The 18,680-nt window shown below is 37.5% G+C and overlaps 1 protein-coding gene across 1 annotated transcript in view; it reads left to right on the plus strand.

The window, feature by feature from the left end:
* PRKN (parkin RBR E3 ubiquitin protein ligase) overlaps positions 1-18,680 on the plus strand; it is a 767,911-nt gene that overhangs the window by 149,501 nt on the left and 599,730 nt on the right. The window lies entirely within an intron of this gene.

Raw genomic sequence — 18,680 nt, forward strand, 5'->3', positions numbered from 1 at the left:
ACCCCAGTGATCTAGTTATACCAGTCGTTTTTAACATGAAACTCAAGTTAAAAATGCATTTAAATTGTATAGAGTTACCATCTAGGGTATTGAAATACAATACAGGTGTCAAGTTAGAAAGAAGGGAGGGAGGGAGGGAGGGAGGGAGGAAGGAAGGAAGGAAGAAAGAGGGAGAGAGTGAATTAGAGGAAAATGGGACAAATAAGTAGCACACACCAAACAAAAAAAAAAAGGTAGAAATAAAAGCAAATATAACAGTTAATGAAATAAAAATGTAAATGGACTAACTAAAGTTTAGAAGACAGATTATTAGACTGGATTAAGAGAAGAAAATCCAGCTTTATGGAGGTTACAAAAGGTATACCTAAAACATATGAGAACAAAAATATTGAAAGTGGAAGAATGGAAAATGATGTACCACACCAATAGTCACCGAACACAGCTGTTGAAACTATTTTAATTGCATATAAAATAGATTTAGGAAAAAAAGCATTGTTAAAAGTTAAGAAACATTATTAAAAATAGATTTCGAGGGCTTGCCTGGTGGCGCAGTGGTTGAGAGTCCGCCTGCTGATGCAGGGGAAATGGGTTTGTGCCCCAGTCCGGGAAGATCCCACATGCCATGGAGCGGCTGGGCCCGTGAGCCATGGCCGCTGAGCCTGTGCTCCGCAACGGGAGAGGCCACAACAGTGAGAGGCCCGCGTACCGCAAAAAAAAAAAAAAGTAGATTTCAATGAAAGGTTCAATAACCCAGGAAGATATAGTAGTTTAAAACTTGTATGATCTCAATAACATGGATATAAAATACATTAAGGACAAATTGTCAGAATTAACAAATTGTACAGATGAAGCTGTAACCATGAGAGAAGATAGTGAGCTAACTCTCTGAGGAGTTGAGGGCTCCAGTAGTGCAAACTCAGGAAGCCGTAGCCTACTAACACAACCACTGAGCAGGGTGGCATCCTGAGTGCTACACCCAACCATGGGGGCCACCCCTTTTTTGAGCACATATGGAACATTTCAACAATTGATCATGTTTTAAGTCATTTAAATATCACTAACGGAAACATAACCATAAAAACCTCTTAAACATGGAAATTCAATTAACTTAGTCAATTAAAAAAATCCAAATGGAAATATGGGATCAAACAATAATGAAAATATAACACATATCAAATCTTTTGGGATGCAGCTAAATTAGTATTTAAAGGGAGTATTTAGAACCATAAATGCTACTTTTATAAAAGAAGAGAGGATAACATTATTTAAAGATATTGTTTAAGAAAGGAGGAAAAAATTGTCATATCCAACTATTTTTTTCCCATATCTAATGAACATAAATAAATGTTGGTTAAATAAAGGAAATGAAGGTATGCACACTTCTGAATATACCAGTGGGTGGGCAGAACTGCTCAATATGAGACGTTTAATTCCTTCTTTGCTCTTAAAACCATTTTTCTGGATTGTATTTTTACAGTGCAGTTAAATGTAACCCATGACTTCTATTTTCTAAAGCACTGTGTGCGGTCTTTGTTTCTTAAGAAGGTGAGAAGATAGGCACTTTAAGTAGTTTATCATATTTAAATTTGTAGAGTATTTTAAATTTTGACACTATTTTATACACTATGTATTATTATAAAAATGTTTAATTTCTATCACTTGAATAAAATATCCATATATTTAAAATTCAAAAGAGCAGGGTCTATAATGTATTCTTAATTAATATTTAGGCACTTAAAGATTATCTAAGTAGATCATTTTAAATAGCAGTAAACTTTCACCTTGGTTTTTAAGACTACAAATATAAACTTGACCCTACCTACACTTTAGACAGAGAAATCTGAAACAAATTCAGTTCTACACTAGTCACTGTTATCTTAGACGGAGCATCATATTAGTTCTGAAAGGCATCTTACCTTATTATAAAAAGAATTCTAGTCAACTCCAAGGGTGTGTGCTTGAGATTAAGAGGGACAGAATCAATTAGGATTTTATTTCCATTAGTGAAATTAATTCAACTTTGGATATGATATAGACTTTAAGTTTTCTGTGTAAATCTTCATTGTCTATTTTACCTATGATACCTTAAACAATGAAGATATTTGTGTTTGTATGTGCGTTGGGGGATATATATTTTTCTTACTTGCACACATGTAGGCTAACGCATACCCAGAAGCCTTACTCTCTGGGAATTATTCCTGAGTTCTGAATCATAACTTTTAAAAGTGAGTATTCCCTGTCCATCAGACACTCTCCTGTGAAGACATTTGGCTTAGTGGTGCTTTTGCGGTAATGAAGGGTTTCTTAGCCAACTGTGAGATTGTTGCTTTTTCCCTCATGCCTGACAGTGGGGTTTAGGATAAGGGATAGTCCCTGGGATGAAAAAGAAATCAATTATATCTTGTCTTAGTCTGTTCAGTCTGCTATACCAAAAATACCACAGATTGGGTGGCTTATAAACAACAAATACTTATTTCTCACAGCTGTGGAGGATGGAAGTCCAAGATTAAGGCAGCAACAGATTCAGTGTCTGTTGAGAGCCCACTTCCTGAGCCTTAGATGGCCGTCTGCTCATTGTGTCCTCAAGTGGTGGACAGGGTGAGGGAGCTCTCAGGGGTCTCTTTTTTTTTCATTTTTTTTTGCAGTACGCGGGCCTCTCACTGCTGTGGCCTCTCCCGTCGCGGAGCACAGGCTCCGGACGCGCAGGCTCAGCAGCCATGGCTCACAGGCCCAGCCGCTCAGCGGCACGTGGGATCCTCCTGGACCGGGGCACGAACCCGCGTCCCCCGCATCGGCAGGAGGACTCTCAACCACTGCACCACCAGGGAAGCCCCAGGGGTCTCTTTTAATAAGGGCTCTGCTCTCATGACCTAATCACCTTCTAAAGGCCCCAACTCCAAATACCATCACAGTGGGAAGCAGTTTTCAACATATGAATTTGGGGAAAACAGAAACATTCAGATTGTAGCAAACCTCAAAGTAATAAACAACCAAGGTCATGATTTTTATGCTTATTAAGGGGTGTTGATTTCACTACTTAGCCTATAGCATGCATTATATTTTATGTTTTTGAGGAGTAATATTTACTGAAATTCTGTGTAAAACAATAGAAAACTTTCTTTTTTAGATTGCTTGATTTTGACCAGAGTTAAGCTCTTTTACATAGAACTTTTCTTTCTTATCAGAAACAGTTGAGATAAATCTGTTAAAATAGCTCAAAGACTTATTTCAAGTGAAGCTTGATACTAAAAACTATCCCCTGAATTATAATAAATGACATAATTATTAAACTCAGTGCAGCAAATGGAGAGTTTTCATCTTACTGAACATGCAATTTATTTCTTGCATTTTCCCTGTTAGGCTCAGTATATGTCAACTGGAACATTAGTTTGAATACAAGTTAATTGATATTCATAGTCTCTATCTTTGATTTCATCTTCTGGGAAGATGTTGACCAGAACAAAATGAATAGTAAATAAGTGTCACCTAATACTGTAAAAAATTTTATTTATAGGTCATTTGCATATTTTATGTCCAAAAAGTTTCTTATTAATGTTTTAGTTAAATTACTATCCTTGAAGGGCTCTGTGTTTCTTTTGGTTGCTTTTTGTTGTTGTTTTAGGCTTGATTAGGATCTCACAAAATGAGTCTCAGGATTTCTCAGGATGGTTTCCTGGTATAAACTATATGTTCTTATTTTTCCAATATCTAATAATAATGGAAGGTTGGCTTTGTTTCGTTTTTAAGAAAAGATCTGAGGTTGCAAGTGTCCCTGAGATAGTCACAAATGAAAGCCTTTTTTTGCACAATGTAAAAGGAGCTCCATATTCTTATGTTGCCCAAACTCATCTGCATAATGCAATAACCAACGTGGCACAAACATCTCCAAATATATATTTAAACAATCCCAACCCTTGTGGTTCCAGGGGGGCCACTGAACCCAAAGGGCTGCTGGGTGCTTAAACGTGGAGGGTGGAGAATGGAAACAGAAGTAAAAGAGGAAAGAACACATTGACTCCTCTCTCATTCTGCCCTGCTCTGGTCAAAGAGAAATGGTCTCCCTGTCCTTACACCGTTCCCTACAGTCATATTTTCTAAATTCTAAATAAAATTGAATTCTGAAAGTTTTGCAGTCAAACTCAGATTATGATTGAATGGTATCTAAGCGGGACAAAATGTTGTTTTCTGACATGCAATTCAGGTGACAAACTAGAAACTTCTTATAACATTTTTCAAAAACTGATCAAGTATTCAGACTCAAGGACAGTTCATTTCTAAATCAAGTTTTGAGTACTTGAAAACAAAAAGTGTCATTTTAAAAAAAATTAAGGTAAAATTGAAAGATATATATTTTATTATGGAATTGGCTGAAATTTTGCAAATTTAAATAAAAATTTTTAAATTTTGTTTATAAATAAATTAGTCTGCTATGAAAAAAATGTGTCAGTTTTTTAAGAGTACTAAAGAAATTGAGGTAGTTTTTAAGAACCCACAGGTATTTGTGCAACTCTGAAGTCTAGACTCAATTCCATTCAATTTCTCTTTTTCTGTGACATAACCCCATTTTTATCTGGGCTCTTTTATAACTTAGTGGGAAATTAAATCAACAGTCATCTTCAAATGCTATTGTTAAAGACTCTTGTACTGTTACATGAAAAAAAACTAATCACCAAGGAAAGGAAACCAGGTACCAGAAATCCGTGCATGTATATATAGCAGAATACCTATGCACATGAGATAACCAATATCCACACCGTAGTCCCACAGACATAACCTTGGTTTAGTTTATGATGCCATTTTTCAAGCAAATGGGAGGTTTCCATAATGTATATTTTAAATATTGAAAATAATTCTTGCCTCCTCAATTCCAGGAAAATTCTGTTGTTTGTGAATTGTAAGTTGTTTTTTCACTTGATGATCTGTGATTCTGTGTGCTATAATTTATATCTTATTTCGTATACAGAAGAAAATCATGCATATTACCACAATGCTGTTTGGATATGGTCAACTTTTATCATCCCCAGAGGCTTCAAAAGTTACTCCTTAATTTCTCGTCTTTCCATGGAATGATTCCAAAGCCAGATATGTCAGTGAGGGGCTGTGTTGAAGTTTTGTTGTGGCTTTAGACAAGGGTCCCAGACAACAAAGACACAACAAAGGAATTTATCATGATTAACCAGAAAAAGGTGCACTTTGAGACTGTTAGGTTTTAGATTAGGGGAGAAGGTATATGAATCTACCAGAGAAGATAGCAATAGATATAATAATTTCAGTAGATTTACAAATGAAATTCTGAGAACTGGAGCAAAGAAGGATTAAATACTACTGTAAACATCACTGCATGTTTCCACTGGGATGGTAGATTAGACCTAAATGGAAATATCAGGGATTGGGGACTAGAGGTCAGCCTGCGATAGCCTCCGTGCAGACGCACAAGAGGCTAATGGAGTGAGAAGAATAGAAAGAAGATGTGAGAGTAATGGGCCAAGAGAATGAGGCCTGCTTCTCAACCAGGAAATCATCCTCTTGATCCTTCAAGCAGGTGATTGATGGCTCTTGGAGACCCACACTTCATCATGCCTTGATGGCAGTCATCAAGAAACCATCATCCCTCTTATTCAGGTCAAGCTAGCTCTGAAAAAGTTACCAAGGGCCATGATAAAATTTAGTTTTTCAGATATATGCTGAAAAAAAAAATACTTAAAGCTATTTTACCAAACTTGAGTGGTAGCATAGAAAATATAAACATATGGAGAATAAAATCAAAACTGAGAATTTCATATACTATTGACCCACATGTAGTGAAACATTTACTTCCACTAATATTTCTTAGAAAACAAACATAGTTTGGGGTCCTCAGATCTGAATTTCCTAAAGTAGGTAATTATCATCCCCCTCAGTACTCAGAGTTCTAGAAAATAAACTCAGTGCTGACCATAATACATGAGTGTTTTTATGAGATGAAGACAAAACTTTTATGTTTAAAGATTGAAAAGCAAAATATACTTTAAAATGTGTGTGTTTCCATTCAGAGAAATATAGTTATTTTCATAACAGGTATTTATGTGTTATGTTATGCGCTGTGTAGAAAACAAAGACTGACCTTCAAGCACCGGAAGTCTGGTTGGGGAGATAAGACTTTACAGAAATGACTGCAACCCAGATTCAGCAACATTGAGCATGTCTTCTATGCCAGGCTCTAGGAATAGAAAAGGGAATATTTCATTTACTCCTCTCATCATTTGGGGAAAATGTCAGGGTAGGGTCGGACATGTAGGCCAGTGATGATTTTTACCACAAACTACATCTTGATAAAGACAGATATGAAGGAGCGTAAAAGACTTCACTTTGTGAATAAGGGAGAAGAAATAAGACAAATCGGTATATCACAGAGGCCATGAGACCAGCACAAAGAAGTGTTCTGTGGGAGTTCAGAGAAGAGAATTCCTTTAACAGAGGTGACCAAAGAAGGCTTTGTGGAGGAGGTGGGCCTGAGGCATAGGTAGTGGGAATTCCACAGGTAGTGATGTCGTCAAGGTTAGGAGCATTTTGTGAGGCAGAGGAAGTGACAGGGATAAAGAGATAGAAAATTAAGGGTCATTCATCCCCTGAAGTACTGTTGGCTGCCTGCTGTCTGGTAGATAGAAGGCTCAGCGCTCCTGTGTGTGCAAAGTCAACATCCTCTGCTTCCACGGAGGTCCTCTCAGCCCTGATGACCTTGGACTTATCACGAGGAAGGATAGAAAAGAGGCCCAGGCTGTTACAAGGGCGTGAAACAAGGCGTCTGCCTAGAATCTGTGAGTAGGGCACCCTTGACTGGAGGAGTGGAGGCCAGCCCTGGGATCTGCAGGCTGAGTCAGAGTTACTGGTGGTGGAGCGGGAGGGTAACTTCCGGCAGGAAGGACCCTCTTGCAAGAGCCCTGCTGTGGGGGGCTCCTTGGGGAAAGCATCTGGGATTTGGAGGTGACAGAGGAACAGGAGGCAGTGCGTTTTCTCCCTTTTGTATGTCTGTTAGTTGTTTTGTTTGTGAGTTTTTATGTGGAAGATTATGACTAGTAATAGAAGGAATCTCACTACATGGAAGTTTGGATATTTTGAAGGCTGAGACAGAACTTAAGCTGGTTGGTGTGAGGGGTAGGATAAAGAACAAAGAAGGAAAAAGAAAATCTTGAGGTATAAAAAAAAAGAGATTTTTTAATATACTTTACTATCTTAAATCCCTGGTAATGTGTGAATAAAGGTAAATGAGAATTGGCATTTTGCCTTCCTTAAAGCTAGAAACAACATACAAATGAAATTTTAGTTTAGAACTGATTAGAGGCACCACACTTTTCTTGTATTTATTGGGTCATTAAGAGCAGCCATATGGTTGTCTTCTGTCTTATCTGTTCATGTTTCTCCAGTATGTTCCTCAGGGGGAGTCTATTTAGTGGTTGATTGGAATTCTATTTTTATTGGTAACTCTCTGTTATCTGTAATTGCCAGAAGTAGATCCAGTATAAAGAGTCCACTCCCTTTTTGTCAACCTTACTGGAAAACTGAGACCTTTTTCTTTTGCCATTAACTTTTGAAAATATTAGAGGAAAAAGAAAATAGGTTACCATGTGAAGTAAAATTTGAGACTATCTGAGAATCCATCCCTTCTTAAGGATAATGCAGTTGACTGTAATTGTATGCTGAGCAGTTTGAGAAGTGCTCGACTGAGAGTTAGGAAGTCTGTTTGTAACTCCTTCTGTTTCTATGTGCATGTCAATTAACTTCTGTTCATTTCCAGTTCTCCAGTTGGACAGCAAAGATATCCATCACTCTTGAAATTTCACTGAGTGTTTGTGGAGATTCAGGACTCAATAAACTTCCTCAGTTTAAAAAATGAACAACATTCTGTTGGGATCACATAGCTGTTGATATCTGTCAGTTTTCATACCTTATTCAGAAATGCCTGTATTTTCCTGGGTCCTAGCATTGTCATTTTTCCTCACAGTTATCTAATTTCTTAATTTTATACCTGCCTTATAAAAACATACCATTTCTGTCAAAGAACCATTTCTCCATGTGCTTTTATTTACCATTTCATTAAAACTTACACTGATGTTCACAGTTATAAATGTCATTAAATGACTTTATGTTAAGCAGTTAAAAGTCATATCACTCAGTACAATGTCCAATATATGAAGACCATTTAGAGAATCAATTCTAATTTAGTATTTAATAGTGAGTGCTAATAATTATTATAATGCATGCATTTAAATTTGGACATTTTCTTGATTGAATAATGAAATGCTTTAAATGAGCTCATTACTTAAGGACTCTAATTCTCATGCATCTTATGAGATAAGATGTTTACCTCATATGGATATAAGCAGATATAAATGGAGAAAAATGCATAGTGGGGTTCATTGCAGGGCAGTGGTTACAGCATATGACTCTATAAGAACAAAGCCACAATGGAAATACCAAAAGTACATTTTTTTGGAGTTGAGCTAGAGAAGCTCCTTAGAGATGGCTTATGTTTACTCTTATGGAATAAGCAGAGTCAACTGAATTGTTATAAAGAAGTGGCCACTGTAGAATAGGGTTCATCAGCCATAGTTATAGGACTAGATGAATTCTATGACTATCAGATCCCAAGAGAGCAAATAAAAGAAAGATTACCCAGACCAGAGGATTAGTTAGGATACTACAAAGTCATGATTACTACAAACTAGGATTTATAATCCACTAATTCTGGTTATGATGCACTGTTTAAAGCATGGTTCTTTAGAAATCATGGAATGACATCGTATTGAGAACCGTGATTTAGTCTGAGTTTTCCACATTTTCTTTTCAACTGTCACAGCTAAAGTACTTCCTAGGATTCTGCCATGGTTATCACAGCTGTCCCTCCAAAAAAAAAAAAAAAGCCTAAACAAAACTAAACAATTATAACCAAACCCTTCATAATGGTGAAAGCCAATCTCTATTTAAAAAGAGATAGCAGGAAAGAGATAAGGGGAGGGGGCAGAGGAGGTAATTAAATAAGCTGAATAAATGAAAATTCATTACTCTCTTCATCAAATGTTTCTTTGTGGCTGGAGACATGTCAAAGAGAAAGGCCTCCAGCTGGTAAGGACTACCATGGATCTGACCAAAAAGGTTTACAGGTTCAGGAACTAATTTTTAGCAACTCAAATCTTGAAGAGACTAACTCATGGGCTAACCAACACACAAAAGACATTATTTATGAACCATGATATTAGTTCATTAATGTATACTCTGGGAACAACATCTTGAATTGCAGAATATTCATATCTACCTTCCCAGATATGTTTGTTTTCCTCCTCCCTTCTGCTCCCCTCCCTTTTCTCCTTCTTTCTCTCCTTTTGTTTTAAAATCTGTCTGCACAGTCTTTGACACACCTCTCGTCAAATGCTGGGTTCTAATTCCCCACCCCTTGGACCTGGGTCAGCCTTAGTGACCTGTTTCTGAAGAATAGAAAACAATAGAAGTGATCCTGTGTTACTTCTGAGGCTGGGTGACAAAAATCACAGTAGTGTCTGTCTGGCTTTCTCCTTGGGACACATACACGAGGAGCCTTTAACCAACATGGAAAATGCCTGAGAGACCACATGGAGAGGCCACGCGGAAGTAGCCAGAGGTGACTAAGGATCCCAGGGGTTCCCTTGACCAGCAGGTTAGCCTTCCTACCAACTGCCGTTTGTGTCAACAGTCAGCCTTCAGACCTGGCTCATGAGCCTCCCCAGCTGCTGCCACAGGAGCAGAGATTAGCAGTCTTCACCAAACCCCACTTAGTGCAGATTTGTGAGCAAAATAAATTAAAAAAAAAATTCAAACCAATAACATTCGCACAGCAGCAGATAACTGGAATACCTCCCATAGCGTTCTCCATGATCATGTGATTATACCAAAGGCCACACACACTCTCATATATAGATGTGTGTGTGTGTAGGTCATAGTTTTATAAAAGCGGGTTCAAATTAGAAATCAGACAATGATTTGATGATGAGAGTATCACAGTAGAATTATATGGACTTGAGAAAGAGTTTATTCATGCTGGGCTTGATCATTTGTATATCTGAAGCATGTCTTTACGTTGGATAGTGTCATAAACAATAACAAGCACTGTCCGGTCAACTCCCCCACTTACTAGATACCAAATGCACCATGTGGTCATGCCAGAGGAATTAAAATGCAGCTATATATCTATCTAATTTAATTCCATCATCTCTACCTGAGGCTACATCCTGGACTCTGAGATATCTGTATGTATTTCCCAAGTCACCATTAACAATATATTTCCAAATGATTTTGTCTGATGGTTTATTTTTACCATGGTTAGTGTGTAGCGTAGCAGACAGGAGCATGGCCAGTGGAGTCAGAGAAGCTTGATCTGAACTTTTGTTCTGATACTTATAATCTTATGGTCTTGGACAAAATTCTTGTGCCCCTGTCAGTTTCCTCATTTGTGAAACAGAGTTAATCAGTGCCTTTTATACAAGGTGGTTGGAAGGATTAAATGTGATAAAGGATATATAAAGTGCTTACCTCAGAGCCTCTCGTTGTAAGGGATCAATACATTGTAGCTATTATTACCATAGTTGTTCCTATTCTAATATGTTGACTTTTACTAGACTTTATCTCTGGCCTTTTCCACCAGTACTGTGGTCAATAGACCGTAATTCCCCTGCAGTTGATTGTCGTTTATACAAATAACACAAGGTGTTCAAATCGATAAAATTGCTCTGACAATAACTTTGTAGCAGACTGAAACATCTGTAGTTTCCTTAAATAAAAATGTACTCAATTTGCATTTTATATAATACATGCAAGATTGTGATATAGATAAAATTCTCTACCAGCTGATCTGGAGGAAAAAAAATAACTTAGTCATAATGACTTAGAAAAGCATTGCTGTTGATTTTTTTTTTTTTTCAGAGCCATGCACCAGCAGGATTATTGTTATAATATATTATGGTATATGTTATACTCAAAGTGCAATTTAAAGTTATGATACCTCCATTATTTTCATAATAAATGTTGCTTTTTCTGATTATAAGAACATGATGTGGGCTGAAAAAAATAGCCAGCATACTTTCATATAAAGAAAAGGCTAAAAGTCATGTTTAATCAAACCACTGGAAGAAAATCACTATTAACACTGGATGTACATTCTAAATGGTTTTCAAGGTGTACATGTGTATGTGCACATGAACACATGTTTTTTTAATGAACTCATATCTTACATATTATTTTGTAACTTGTATCTTTTACTTCATATAGTATACTCATTTTTCTATCAATAGATAAAAGTCTACATGATCATTTCATGATTGATACCATTCTATTCTGCTGAAGGGGTCCGCCTTCAGTGAGTATTTAAGCTGCTCTACATTTCACTCCAAGAGCCACAGTTTCATGATCTCTCTTATGTACATCCCTAAAAACGTGTATGGTCACATCTTTAGAGTCTTAATTTTAGAAGAAGAGTTGTTGCGGCAAAAGTATTTTTCATTTAAAGTGTTATCATGCGAATTCCAGTAGTTCCTCGGGAAAGTTTGCACCTGTTTTCACTCTCCCTAAAACTATTAGAACAGTTTCTTCACATCCTTTACCACTAGGTGCTTTCATTCTTAACTTTTTGTCAGTGTTTTTGGTGGAACACTGTATCTCATGTTAAATTGCCTTCTTCTAATTACTAGGAAGCTCAGGTAGGTTTCCATTGTTTATTGCTCATTATTGTGGCTATTTCCTTTCTTATAATTACCCTTTGTAAACATTTCTTTTTTTTTTTTAACATCTTTATTGGGGTATAATTGCTTTACAATGGTGTGTTAGTTTCTGCTTTATAACAGAGTGAATCAGTTATACATATACATATGTTCCCATATCTCTTCCCTCTTTGTCTCCCTCCCTCCCACCCTCCCTATCCCACCCCTCCAGACAGCCACAAAGAACCGAGCCCGTTTCCCTGTGCCATGCGGCTGCTTCCCACTGGCTATCTACCTTACGTTTGTTAGTATATATATGTCCATGTCTCTCTCTCGCCCTAACACACCACACCCTTCCCCCTCCCCATATCCTCAAGTCTGTTCTCCAGTAGGTCTCTGTCTTTATTCCTGTTTTACCCCTAGGTTCTTCATAACATTTTTTTTTCCTTAAATTCCATATATATGTGTTAGCATACGGTATTTGTCCTTCTCTTTCTGACTTACTTCACTCTGTATGACAGACTCTAGATCTATCCACCTCATTACAAATAGCTCAATTTCGTTTCTTTTTATGGCTGAGTAATATTCCATTGTATATATGTGCCACATCTTCTTTATCCATTCATCCGACGGCGGGCACTTAGGTTGTTTCCATCTCCGGGCTATTGTAAATAGAGCTGCAATGAACATTTTGGTACATGACTCTTTCTGAATTCTGGTTTCCTCAGGGTATATACCTAGTAGTGGGATTGCTGGGTCATATGGTAGTTCTATTTGTAGTTTTTTAAGGAACCTCCATACTGTTCTCCATAGTGGCTGAACCAATTCACATTCCCACCAGCAGTGCAAGAGTGTTCCCTTTTCTCCACACCCTCTCCAGCATTTATTGTTTCTAGATTTTTTGATGATGGCCATTCTGACTGGTGTGAGATGATATCTCATTGTAGTTTTGATTTGCATTTCTCTAATGATTAATGATGTTGAGCATTCTTTCATGTGTTTGTTGGCAGTCTGTATATCTTCTTTGGAGAAATGTCTATTTAGGTCTTCTGCCCATTTTTGGATTGGGTTGTTTATTTTTTTGTTATTGAGCTGCATGAGCTGCCTGTAAATTTTAGAGATTAATCCTTTGTCAGTTGATTCATTTGCAAATATTTTCTCCCATTCTGAGGGCTGTCTTTTGGTCTTGTTTATGGTTTCCTTTGCTGTGCAAAAGCTTTGAAGTTTCATTAGGTCCCATTTGTTTATTTTTGTTTTTATCTCCATTACTCTAGGAGATGGGTCAAGAAGGATCTTGCTGTGATTTATGTCATAGAGTGTTCTGCCTATGTTTTCCTCTAAGAGTTTGATAGTTTCTGGCCTTACATTTAGGTCTTTAATCCATTTTGAGCTTATTTTTGTGTATGGTGTTAGGGAGTGATCTAATCTCATACTTTTACATGTACCTATCCAATTTTCCCAGCACCACTTATTGAAGAGGCTGTCCTTTCTCCACTGTATATTCCTGCCACCTTTATCAAAGATAAGGTGACCATATGTGCATGGGTTTATCTCTGGGCTTTCTATCCTATTCCATTGATCTATCTTTCTGTTTTTGTGCCAGTACCATACTGTCTTGATTACTGTAGCTTTGTAGTATAGTCTGAAGTCAGGCAGCCTGATTCCTCCAGCTCCATTTTTTGTTCTCAAGATTGCTTTGGCTATTCGGGGTCTTTTGTGTTTCCATACAAATTGTGAAATTTTTTGTTCTAGTTCTGTGAAAAATGCCAGTGGTAGTTTGATAGGGATTGCATTGAATCTATAGATTGCTTTGGGAAGTAGAGTCATTTTCACAATGTTGATTCTTCCAATCCAAGAACATGGTATATCTCTCCATCTGTTTGTATCATCTTTAATTTCTTTCATCAGTGTCTTATAATTTTCTGCATACAGGTCTTTTGTCTCCTTAGGTAGGTTTATTCCTAGATATTTTATTCTTTTTGTTGCAATGGTAAATGGGAGTGTTTTCTTGATTTCACTTTCAGATTTTTCATCATTAGTATATAGGAATGCCAGAGATTTCTGTGCATTAATTTTGTATCCTGCTACTTTACCAAATTCATTGATTAGCTCTAGTAGTTTTCTGGTAGCATCTTTAGGATTCTCTATGTATAGTATCATGTCATCTGCAAACAGTGACAGCTTTACTTCTTCTTTTCCGATTTGGATTCCTTTTATTTCCTTTTCTTCTCTGATTGCTGTGGCTAAAACTTCCAAAACTATGTTGAATAAGAGTGGTGAGAGTGGGCAACCTTGTCTTGTTCCTGACCTTAGTGGAAATGCTTTCAGTTTTTCGCCATTGAGGATGATGTTGGCTGTGGGCTTGTCATATACGGCCTTTATTATATTGAGGAAAGTTCCCTCTACACCTACTTTCTGCAGGGTTTTTATCATAAATGGGTGTTGAATTTTGTCAAAAGCTTTCTCTGCATCTATTGAGATGATCATATGGTTTTTCTCCTTCAATTTGTTAATATGGTTAATCACATTGATAGATTTGCGTATATTGAAGAATCCTTGCATTCCTGGAATAAACCCCACTTGATCATGGTGTATGATCCTTTTAATGTGCTGTTGGATTCTGTTTGCTAGTATTTTGTTGAGGATTTTTGCATCTATGTTCATCAGTGATATTGGCCTGTAGTTTTCTTTCTTTGTGACATCCTTGTCTGGTTTTGGTATCAAGGTGATGGTGGCCTCGTAGAATGAGTTTGGGAGTGTTCCTCCCTCTGCTATATTTTGGAAGAGTTTGAGAAGAATAGGTGTTAGCTCTTCTCTAAATGTTTGATAGAATTCGCCTGTGAAGCCATCTGGTCCTGGGCTTTTGTTTGTTGGAAGATTTTTAATCACAGTTTCAATTTCAGTGTTTGTGATTGGTCTGTTCATATTTTCTATTTCTTCCTGATTCAGTCTTGGCAGTTTGTGCATTTCTAAGAATTTGTCCATTTCTTCCAGATTGTCCATTTTATTGGCATAGAGTTGCTTGTAGTAATCCCTCATGATTTTTTGTATTTCTGCAGTGTCAGTTGTTACTTCTCCTTTTTCATTTCTGATTCTATTGATTTGAGTCTTCTCCCTTATTTTCTTGATGAGTCTGGCTAATGGTTTATCAATTTTGTTAATCTTCTCAAAGAACCAGCTTTTAGTTTTATTGATCTTTGCTATTGTTTCCTTCATTTCTTTTTCATTTATTTCTGATCTGATTTTTATGATTTCTTTCCTTCTGCTAACTCTGGGGTTTTTTTGTTCTTCTTTCTCTAATTGCTTGAGGTGCAAGGTTAGGTTGTTTATTCGAGATGTTTCCTGCTTCTTAAGGTGGGCTTGTATTGCTATAAACTTCCCTCTTAGAACTGCTTTTGCTGCATCCCATAGGTTTTGGGTCGTTGTATCTCCATTGTCATTTGTTTCTAGGTATTTTTTAATTTCCTCTTTGATTTCTTCAGTGATCACTTCGTTACTAAGTAGTGTATTGTTTAGCCTCCATGTGTTTGTATTTTTTACTGCTCTTTTCCTATAATTGATATCTAATCTCATGGCGTTGTGGTCGGAAAAGATACTTGATATAATTTCAATTTTCTTAAATTTACCAAGGCTTGATTTGTGACCCAAGATATGATCTATCCTGGAGAATGTTCCATGAGCACTTGAGAAAAATGTGTATTCTGTTGTTTTTGGATGGAGTGTCCTATAAATATCAATTAAGTCCATCCTGTTTAATGTATCATTTAAAGCTTGTGTTTCCTTATTTATTTTCATTTTGGATGATCTGTCCATTGGTGAAAGTGGGGTGTTGAAGTCCCCTACTATGAATGTGTTACTGTCGATTTCCCCTTTTATGGCTGCTAGTTTTTGCCTTATGTATTGAGGTGCTCCTATGTTGGGTGCATAAATATTTACAATTGTTATATCTTCTTCTTGGATCGATCCCTTAATCATTATGTAGTGTCCTTCTTTGTCTCTTCTGATAGTCCTTATTTTAAAGTCTATTTTGTCTGATATGAGAATTGCTACTCCAGCTTTCTTTTGGTTTCCATTTGCATGGAATATCTTTTTCCATCCCCTTACTTTCAGTCTGTATGTGTCTCTAGGTCTGAAGTGGGTCTCTTGTAGACAGCATATATATGGGTCTTGTTTTTGTATCCATTCAGCCAATCTGTGTCTTTTGGTGGGAGCATTTAGTCCATTTACATTTAAGGTAATTATCGATATGTATGTTCCTATTCCCATTTTCTAAATTGTTTTGGGTTCGTTATTATAGGACTTTTCCTTCTCTTGTGTTTTTGTCTAGAGAAGTTCCTTTAGCATTTGTTGTAAAGCTGGTTTGGTGGTGCTGAACTCTCTCAGCTTTTGCTTGTCTGTAAAGGTTTTAATTTCTCCATCAAATCTGAATGAGATCCTTGCTGGGTAGAGTAATCTTGGTTGCAGGTTTTTCTCCTTCATCACTTTCAGTATGTCCTGCCACTCCCTTCTGGCTTGTAGAGTTTCTGCTGAGAGATCAGCTGTTAACCTTATGGGGATTCCCTTGTGTGTTATTTGTTGTTTTTCCCTTGCTGCTTTTAATATGCTTTCTTTGTATTTAGTTTTTGACAGTTTGATTAATATGTGTCTTGGCGTATTTCTCCTTGAATTTATCCTGTATGGGACTCTCTGTGCTTCCTGGACTTGATTAACGATTTCCTTTCCCATATTAGGGAAGTTTTCAACTATAATCTCTTCAAATATTTTCTCAGTCCCTTTCTTTTTCTCTTCTTCTTCTGGAACCCCTATAATTCGAATGTTGGTGCGTTTAATGTTGTCCCAGAGGTCTCTGAGACTGTCCTCAGTTCTTTTCATTCTTTTTTCTTTATTCTGCTCTGCAGTAGTTATTTCCACTATTTTATCTTCCAGGTCACTTATCCGTTCTTCTGCCTCATTTATTCTGCTATTGATCCCATCTAGAGTATTTTTCATTTCATTTATTGTGTTGTTCATCATTGTCTGTTTCATCTTTATTTCTTCTAGGTCCTTGTTAACTGCTTCTTGCATTTTGTCCATTCTATTTCCAAGATTTTGGATCATCTTTACTATCATTATTCTGAACTCTTTTTCAGGTAGACTGCCTATTTCCTCTTCATTTGTTAGGTCTGGTGGGTTTTTATCCTGCTCCTTCATCTGCTGTGTGTTTTTCTGTCTTCTCATTTTGCTTATCTTACTGTGATTGGGTTCACCTTTTTGCAGGCTGCAAGTTCGTAGCTCCCGTTGTTTTTGATGTCTGTCTCCAGTGGCTAAGGTTGGTTCAGTGCGTTGTGTAGGCTTCCTGGTGGAGGGGACTAGTGGCTGTGTTGTGGTGTATGAGGCTAGATCTTGTCTCTCTAGTGGGCAGGTCCACGTCTGGTGGTGTGTTTTGGGGTGTCTGTGGACTTATTATGATTTTAGGCAGCCTCTCTGCTAGTGGGTGGGGTTGTGTTCCTGTTTTGCTATATGGTTGGCATAGGTTGTCCAGCACTGTAGCTTGCTGGTCGTTGAGCGAAGCTGGGTGCTGGTGTTGAGATGGAGATCTCTGGGAGATTTTCGCCGTTTGATATTATGTGGGGCTGGGAGGTCTCTTCTTGACGAGTGTTCTGAAGTTGGCTCTCCCACCTCAGAGGCAGAGTCCTGACTCCTGGCTGGAGCAGCAAGAGCCTTTCATCCACTCGGCTCAGAATAAAAGGGAGAGAAAGTAGAGAGAATTAGTATAAGTAGGAGGAAATAGGAAAGAAAGAAAGAAAGAAAGAAAGAGAGGAGGGAAGGAAGGAAGGAGGGAAGGAAGAAAGAAAGAAAGAAGAAAAGAAAGGAAGAAGGCAAGAAGGAAAGAAAGGAGGGAGGGAGGGAGGAGGGAAGGAAGGAAGGAATGAGGGAAGGAAGGAAAAAATACAGAAAGAAAGAAGATACAGTAAAATAAAATAAAGTATAATAAAGTTATTGAATTAAAAAAATAATTATTTAGAGGAAAAAAAAAAGGGAAGGATAGAACCTTAGGACAAAAGGAGGGAAGAAAGGAGGGAAGGAAGGAAGGAGGGCAGGAAGAAAGAAAGAAGAAAAGAAAGGAAGAAGGCAAGAAGGAAAGAAGGGAGGGAGGCGGGAAGGAAGGAAGGAATGAGGGAAGGAAGGAAAAAATACAGAAAGAAAGAAGATACAGTAAAATAAAATAAAGTATAATAACGTTATTGAATTAAAAAATAATTATTTAGAGAAAAAAAAAGGGACGGATAGAACCTTAGGACAAATGGTGGAAGCAAAGTTATAGAGACAAAATCTTACATAGAAGCATACACATATACCCTCACAAAAAGAGGTAAAGGGGAAAAAATCATAAAACTTGCTCTCCAAGTCCACCTCCTCAATTTGGGATGATTCGTTGTCTAAAAGAGGGAAGGAAGGAAGGAAAGATAGAAAGAAGGTAAAGTATAATAGAGTTCTTTAAATTAAAATTATTAAGAAAAAAAATTTTTTAAAAAACAAACAATGGATGGATAGAACGCTAGGACAAATGGTGGAAGCAAACCTATACAGATAAGATCTCACACAGAAGCATACACATACACATTCACAAAAAGAGGAAAAGGGGAAAAAATCATAGATCTTGCTCTAGAAGTCCACCTCCTCAATTTGGGATGATTCGCTGTCTATTCATGTATTCCACAGATGCAGGAGCTATCAAGTTGATTGTGTAGCTTTAATCCGCTGTTTCTGAGGCTGCTGGGAGAGATTTCCCTTTTTCTTCTTTGTTCTCACAGCTCACAGGGGCTCAGCTTTCGACTTGGCCCTGCCTCTGCGTGTAGGTCACTGGAGGGCGTCTGTTTTTTGCTCAGACAGGACGGGGTTAAAGGAGCGGTTGACTCGGGGGCTCTGGCGCTCTCAGGCCAGGGGCAGGGAGGGGCACGGAGTGCGGGGCGGGCCTGCGGCGGCAGAAGTCGG

This window comes from Lipotes vexillifer, unplaced genomic scaffold (genome assembly GCF_000442215.2).
Source record: "Lipotes vexillifer unplaced genomic scaffold, Lipotes_vexillifer_v1.1 scaffold1055, whole genome shotgun sequence".
NCBI classification, from domain to species: domain Eukaryota; kingdom Metazoa; phylum Chordata; class Mammalia; order Artiodactyla; family Lipotidae; genus Lipotes; species Lipotes vexillifer.